Below are 7,544 nucleotides of genomic sequence, written 5' to 3'. Positions count from 1 at the left end.
TGCGTAAGTCGAGGGCTGCCTGTATCTTCTAATTAGCGGTTATATTCGAAATGCACTAAGTGACAATTTTCATTCTATGTAGTTCAATATATTTCAAACACTCCGGTCACGAATGACCATCATGGCTGGTCCATATATGAATCCATATATGACCAATGTGGCAGTCAAAGTGTTAACGCGTCGACTGTCAAGGTACATTTGCACGCAGCAGTGGAGGATACAGGAGTATTTTCATTTTCTAAAATTAAAATAAAATTGTCGAATTAGGTATGGTATTCGAAATCGCATGGTAGACTATGTTCTTCCTATAATGACGGTTTTGAACATTTAAGGGACTCGAGTCGACGATGATTACTATGAGCCTGTCACGGGACAATCACCGTGGTGACTTTAAGAAAATGGCGTTTGCTAAGTCTCGGGTAGGGATGCGATGATTTATATTAACGCGAATAACTACGTATAGTTATAGATGTGACTTTGTTGTATAACAATCGTGTATTTATTATAAAATTATAAATTTACACACGTCTTATGTTATAATTGTTCACTCTCACGCTTCTTATGACACGTTGACTCTGATTCATAGCAACTGCGCAACACCAGGCATTCTAGATCTCCCACTCACACTTCCAAAAACATACATATCTACATTCGTGCCATTACTCGAACTCCACACTTGCATTCACACTAATAGAACCAAATCCACAATAGGCAATATAATAACGAGATGTCTCACAGAAGTACAACACCGTGAGTTGACTTGTACCAAAGTGCAATTTATTTCTCCCTGGCTGAGATATATATACAGTTTTGTACGGTGCAGAGGGGGTATATTATGTGTTAAGCCTTGGAACGTCGTGCCGGTATTTTGTTCGTCCCTTGGTTAGAATAGACCCAGAAGACCGTTAGGGTCTTCTGGCAGCCAGATTCTAATTGCTGTTTTAGTTCAAGTTCCGTGTCCTTTCTATTTTCATTTTCAATGCATTTTCAAACAATTCTTTATTTCCCTCGGGTCACCGGACACGAGGCATTCTTTAGCCATTAATGTTAGAAAGCAGGCAACAGCACTTAGGATTTGGCTGAGAATAGGCCCGCAAAGAAAGGGACCAGGCCATGTGCGATGTCGCGACTTTCGGAGCCATAAAGTAACGGGTCCTTCAGGAAGGATCACGAATGTGCGGGTGGCCCACCAGCAACCCCCTTTGAGGGAGAGGCTTCCTCCACCGGCAGACCTGGTCGCGGAAGACGGTCCTCCCTTCTTTGGGGGCATCTGATTCGCGGACCGAGGGCCCACCCTCGGTCCTGTCAACCACCAATGGGAAAACCGATTTCCCTTTGGAAACCATGGGCTCCGAAAGATCGTGCATCGCACAAGTTAGTTAGGTCAGTGCCAGTCAGTCAGCAAATAACATTCGAAGAGTTCAGAGGAGTTAACCGGAACAATTACAAAATATACAGTCCACTAAAATCACAAGTTCCTCAAGAAATTTGGTTCGTCATTAACCGTCGCCAATTGCGGTCGACCTATTGACGATATACATTATGTTTACTGATTAAGGGGCGACTCTTGAGTCAGGGATGAAACGTTTCACGATTTTAATCTTCGAGTGCCCCATGATCGAGAAAATATCCATGTATTTTACCATATATACATACCGCGAGTCGAAAGAGAAAATGTTTCGTCGTTTTCCAATTACGAATGAAAAACGTCCCTCGGTATTTTCAGGAAATCGGCGGCAGGGCTTGAATTATAAAAGAAAGAGAGAGAAAACGCAGCCCGGGAATACTAGCTGCACCAGCAGCGTGATATTCCATCCCCAACGCTGCGTGTTTAGCTCCACGCGTTTGTTTGCACCTATTTGCCCGTTTCTGTGCCATTGTTGTTCGCGACGAAGATCGATGAACCCGCTCGCACATGGTATAATTGCGTGGGTCGGTTCGTTGTGTCGTTGAAATCGCGCAAGTCTACGAATTCTGGTTATTATTCGAGAAATTCTAGTTATTATTCGCCTACACCCGGCGCGTTTTACCGGTACCCTGGAACACGCGATCGGGAAACTAGCCATGCCAGATTTTCCGTTAAATTCATCTTCCGTTACTGTTTCATCCATTCCGCGTTTCGCGTGGTATTTATTTTTCAGCCCGGCCATCTCGCCGGTAATTAACCATTTTACGAGATCTTTCCTCCAATTCGGCATCAATTCTGATTTTCATTAGTGCCCCTAGCGGCCGTAATTTATACACATCGCTATGTTTTCGAGTTTCGTGCGAGGCAATATTTCCTAAAATGTTGCGAACAACAGCTTCGCGGATTCGAAGTGGATACGTTTGAAAACGCCTGTGTCTTCGATGCAAATAGGGGCATTGATAAATGGACCCTCCACGGTGACCGCGAGAAAATACGAAGGCATATCGTGAGGAATTAATAACGTGACATTGCGAAAGGGAAGGATTCTAGCAAAGGAGAGAGTATTAGCCTTTTGGCTTACAATCACGTGTGTGGCTCGTGTTCAGGTTACCGAGCCAAAACTGATTATCACGAGTCTGGCCCGTGGTAACTCGATCGGGTCGAAAGTGACTATCACGGGCCTGGTACGTGCTACGTCGGCCGGGTCAAATGTAAACACTACGTGTCATAACTATGATTTGTCGATGTGCCCCACTCTAAATAACACAGTTCAGGCTAGTTGACTCAATTAACATTTCCTGAATTATATTTTTCTAATAGATACGACACCCCACATAAGTCATGTGCGATTGGTACAATTTAAGACAGATTTGCCGAGGCATGGAATAGCTCGAAGGCTCGGCAGTTCTGTTTACCTTTTGGGACTACGTTGTTGCATTTTAAATCGTAATCGCTCGAATCTTAAAGAATCGATGGGTTTCTATATATACGGTGGTCTCATCTCTAAGGGAGTGACGAATGACTAGGGTTGGGCTTAGCTCGTGATCTCAGCTGCCATTACATTAGACTGCTTCGTTGCTGAACGGCACGAGAGAGGATGAGAGACAGAATGAGAGGACAGGCTACAAAGAGGAAGCTTTTATTCTTTTGGTCGTTCGCAGATTTTTATATCGCCTCGAAAACGTAACGAATACGCGTAAGCCGCGAAGCTTGCGCGTGAAGCTTGGTTCGAAGCACGCGGTTTACAGCGACGAAACCGAGCATCGACACTCGCATCTCGATCAAACGCGAACCGGGTACGGTATTTTGGGTTTCGCTTGTCCCCGGAAGAAACAGCGAGGCATCATGGATGCATACGCGTCGAAATATCGAGCGATCCTCGCTTGTATTTCGTCGGTTTTCGAGATAGAAAACGCCGACAGTTGTTTATACGCGTCTACGTTCCGTGTTTTGTAAATGTGTTCCTGCTCCATGACTGCCAGCCAACCGACCAACAATACGGCTGACTTTTTGAATTCGCTGCTACGCGTTGTCGCGCCACTGCGTGACTCGGCCATTGTTCCTCTCCTCTGTTTGTCCTCGCGTTAAACCGCCGCCTGCTCGATACTCCGGTAAACCATTCGCTTACCAATTTCTCTCCATTAACTATCCACGGCTGGTTTTTAAGCGGAGGTCAATTGGCTCGACTGGAATATCGGAAATGATTCTGGAGCTTGACACTTTCGCGAGACTAGGGAAAGGTGTATTATACATTTCGCAAATTTTAGGTATAATCTGCAGCGGGTGAGAAGGATCTGGAGGGGTAACAAATGCTCCTATTTCGTTTCAATGGCAGAGTTATCCAAGTTGGGTTAACCACTTGCGCTAGAAAGACGTGCCACGCACGTCGTAATGCTTTTGTCGCAGAATCGCCAACGACGTGGTATACACGTGTCAGGCAATTGTCACAGAAACACTGGACCATTCTGGCACACGCGTCTGTGAATTTCTTGCCAGAGCAAGTGGTTAATCGTGGCTACGTAATAGAAAAGTGAAACGTTTTAGAAAATTTAGAAACGACCCCTATTACGTTAAATGCCAAAAATTTATCGTTACGTCCAAGCCTGCTCTTAAAATTTGACGATGATAATGTCAGTCAGGCTGTGACTATGCAATAATATCGAACAGAACGCGAGCATAAGAGGAATAACACCCCTTGCCCTACGATTTAAGATTCAACCTCGTGGACCATGACAAAACGTCAAACTACTCCACGCATAATCGCATTCGACTTATGCGGTGTGTCGTACCTATAGTTTAATAAATTACAAAAACACGAGTGAAAAATTAAAAACAGAAAATGATTAAAACTAAGTGATATGTTTGTATTTATATTTATATATTAGTATATATATTAGTAGTGGATTAGCCTGGACTGTGCTATTTAGATTGGGGCATATCAACAAACCATGGGCGTAACACGTGATATTTACATTTGGCCCGGCCGACGTAGCACGTATCAGGCCCGTGATTGTCACTTTTGTCCCGACCGATGCACCACGGGCCAGGCTCGTGATAATCAGTTTCGGCTCGGAAACCTGCCCACGAGCCCCACACGTGATTGTAAACCAAAGGGTTAAGAAATTTTTCACAATTTTATTCCATAATCGACGTCATGCTACTTCGACAGTTGGCAGAATTTGCTCTAGAGTCTACCACTTTTCCCTTCTTTTATAACAACGAGCATGCAGATACAGCGCGGTTTATAACGCGACTCATAAACCACCCTGACTTCGCGTAACGCGGAGTATTCTAAATTATTAATTTCGCGTATAATTTTTAATTTCAACGGTATAACACGCGTCGACGCGTCTACGTGGCTGAAATAAACAAACAAATATATCTCCTTAAGCAAACGGATAAATTATTTCCTATAAAAAAGCGTTTTCGAAACGCGGCGCCATTTTTCGTACGTGCGTAATCTGAACCCGGTATAACGGGATTTTTATACCGTGATATTTTTTTCAAACCCGTCACCAGCGTTACGAGGGTCAGCTTTATCACATTCCGGAATATCTTTCGAATTCTCGTATTTTTAATCCTTCGTCATCCCTCGTTCGCACCCTCGGTTTCAACGCCTGCTTGTCATAAATCTCGCACGTCCCTGGAAACGTTGAAACCGAATTTTTCCACTTACCGATCGCATCACAGGGTCAAAACCTTGGCGTTTACCTTGGCGTTTACCTTGGCCATAAAAGCACCCTGGGTATTTAACAGCCGCGGGTGAGACGCGTCCTCGGGAATCGGACGAACTCGAAGGGTGGCGCGTCGGCTACGGGGAGAAAGCGTGTTTCGCGAGTGAAAATTGCTTCGACGAACGATCCGTGGGTGCACACGCGAAGAAATTCGACGTCTCATCGGCTCTCGACGAGTCAACGACGCTTCGTCGAATCGCTAAACCGCCAAGCTAAGAACTAGACGGCTCGCTGCCGTGACTCCAGCCATCCGCGGAACGACTGGTATTATTCCGCTAGATAAATTCGCGTTCGTCGGCGATATATTCACGGGACGTGTAAACATCGACGGGGAAATAGCCACGGTGTTTTCGTTCGGCGTATCTACTCATGCGCCGTTTATTTACGAACGGCTCCCCGACACTTTTCCACCTTTAATTCGCTGCTGAAGAAGAATCGCTCGAATTCCGCGCGCGTACCGTCTCACGCGCTCGCGATTAGTGGGGGGAATGGTAAGCGAGGTCGAGGGAGGATAAAATAAGTAGAAACGGAAAAATAAAATAATTAAAACCCGAAAGAAAAATAAATAAAACGGAGAAACATTATTATTTAATTATTTAGAGGATAGGGGGTGGGTGGGGCGGACCCCCCTCTTACTGCAGCGCAGGATTATTATATAGGGATATTATATAATCTCCGATTGGCCGAAGACCGACGGAAATTTCCAGACTTTACCGATTCCATTAATTATTACTTTCTCCGCTCTAGTAATCAATAATTTATTAATTTTTTCACCCTTATTATAAATTTATATTGCGAGAAGTTTGTTATTAACAAGAGGTGCAATAATTTATAAACTTCTTGCAAATTATCGGTATATCTTAGCACAAGTGTAATACCTTATTAGTTCAATGAAAACCGAATAATTTATTACGTTTTTCATTAATTTTTTATTAATAATATTTATTTGTTATTAACGATTATTATATAATCATTTCTTAAGCAGAATATAATACATTCTGCAAATACATGGCATCGCTAAATTTCGTCAACTTTGATGACTTATACCCCAATAATTGGTTATTACGTTTCAAAATTTCATGTGGTGTTTGATCCACTGAAACGTATATAATAAATAGCAGTAAAACACAGTGCTACATTTGAAAAATTGACTTTTGGCTAGCTTATTGGCGAAATTTTTCGCTGTTGGACTTTTAAATAAAGTTTCCGCGCTGTTTATGACGAAACGATGATTTAGCATAAAAGTATACGTACAATGAAATTATTGCTGTGTTTTATTTTCTCCAACAGTCGTAGATACAAAGATATTTTTCAGTCATAGAGGCATAATCTTCTACAGAGCTTCGTGTAATGCGAGAGGACGTCTGACTAAGCACCGCTAAATCTCCTGCGATTTATGTTATATTGTAGTCAAACGCTCTAGTGATCCTTATTCCAGTTTTCCTTAGCGATTTTATTATTTATCCTTCGTACTACAATATACAACCTATTTGATCTTCAAATTACTTCAAATAAATTCTTCACGATATTTTTACGAAAAATTTTCACTTGTGTATCAATTTCTTAAAATGAAAATACAGAAACGATGATCAGAAAATAAACGAAAATGCACATTTAAGAAGCATCTGATCGAATCAACATGCTACCGAGTTACATTTCTATTATATATTCTTACGATATCGAATTAGTTATTGTTTGAATTAGTTATAGATACTTATGGTATAGTGAATTAATATATTAGTATTGTGAATGACGAAATAACCAAAAATTGATCAGTGATTTCAAGATCCACGAACCTGACTGTTCAAAAGACTACCAGCATCATTCTTGTCTTTCAATTATTTTTAAATTATGACAACAAAATCAACAAAGCTTTTCCTATAAGAAGGTCCACATCTAGATTACAACCTGCCCAAAAACAAGCAATTGTCCACACATTTACCGGAAGTAGTACAAATATTGTGGTATCGCAGGATGAGCGTGTTATCCAGAGTGCGTGCGAAAGGACGAATGATCGTGCGCTAGGATCGTGTGGACGGGATGTTTATGAATGTATCGGATGAAAGCGAAGAGTGGCTTTAGGAATGCGTTTGAGTGTTTGGACTAAGTGACCCGCTGAGGGTAAGATTGCGAGGAGTGCGTGGGAAAGTGTGATTGGAAAGAGGGAATAGGTATGAAAGAGGATAGAATGTATGGTTTTAAATAGGGATGCAAGGGCGTGAGTGGGTAGAGTGTAGAGTCTGTCGTAGTACGTGTAGTATATTAGAGTTCAGAGAGAGAGAGTTGTGAGAAAAGGTGTTAGTCGTATTCGTGTTGCTAAGTGTAAACGTGTTGTTAGGTATAATTGTGTCGTTGTAGTTATAAGAGTTTAGTTAATAGATAGATTATATTCGTAGTCTTTA

Source organism: Eufriesea mexicana, unplaced genomic scaffold, assembly GCF_001483705.2.
Source record: "Eufriesea mexicana isolate 0111107269 unplaced genomic scaffold, ASM148370v2 scaffold4744748425, whole genome shotgun sequence".
Classification (NCBI taxonomy): Eukaryota; Metazoa; Arthropoda; class Insecta; order Hymenoptera; family Apidae; genus Eufriesea; species Eufriesea mexicana.
The sequence above is the reverse complement of the archived record's forward strand: the minus strand, read 5'-3'. Positions refer to the sequence as shown.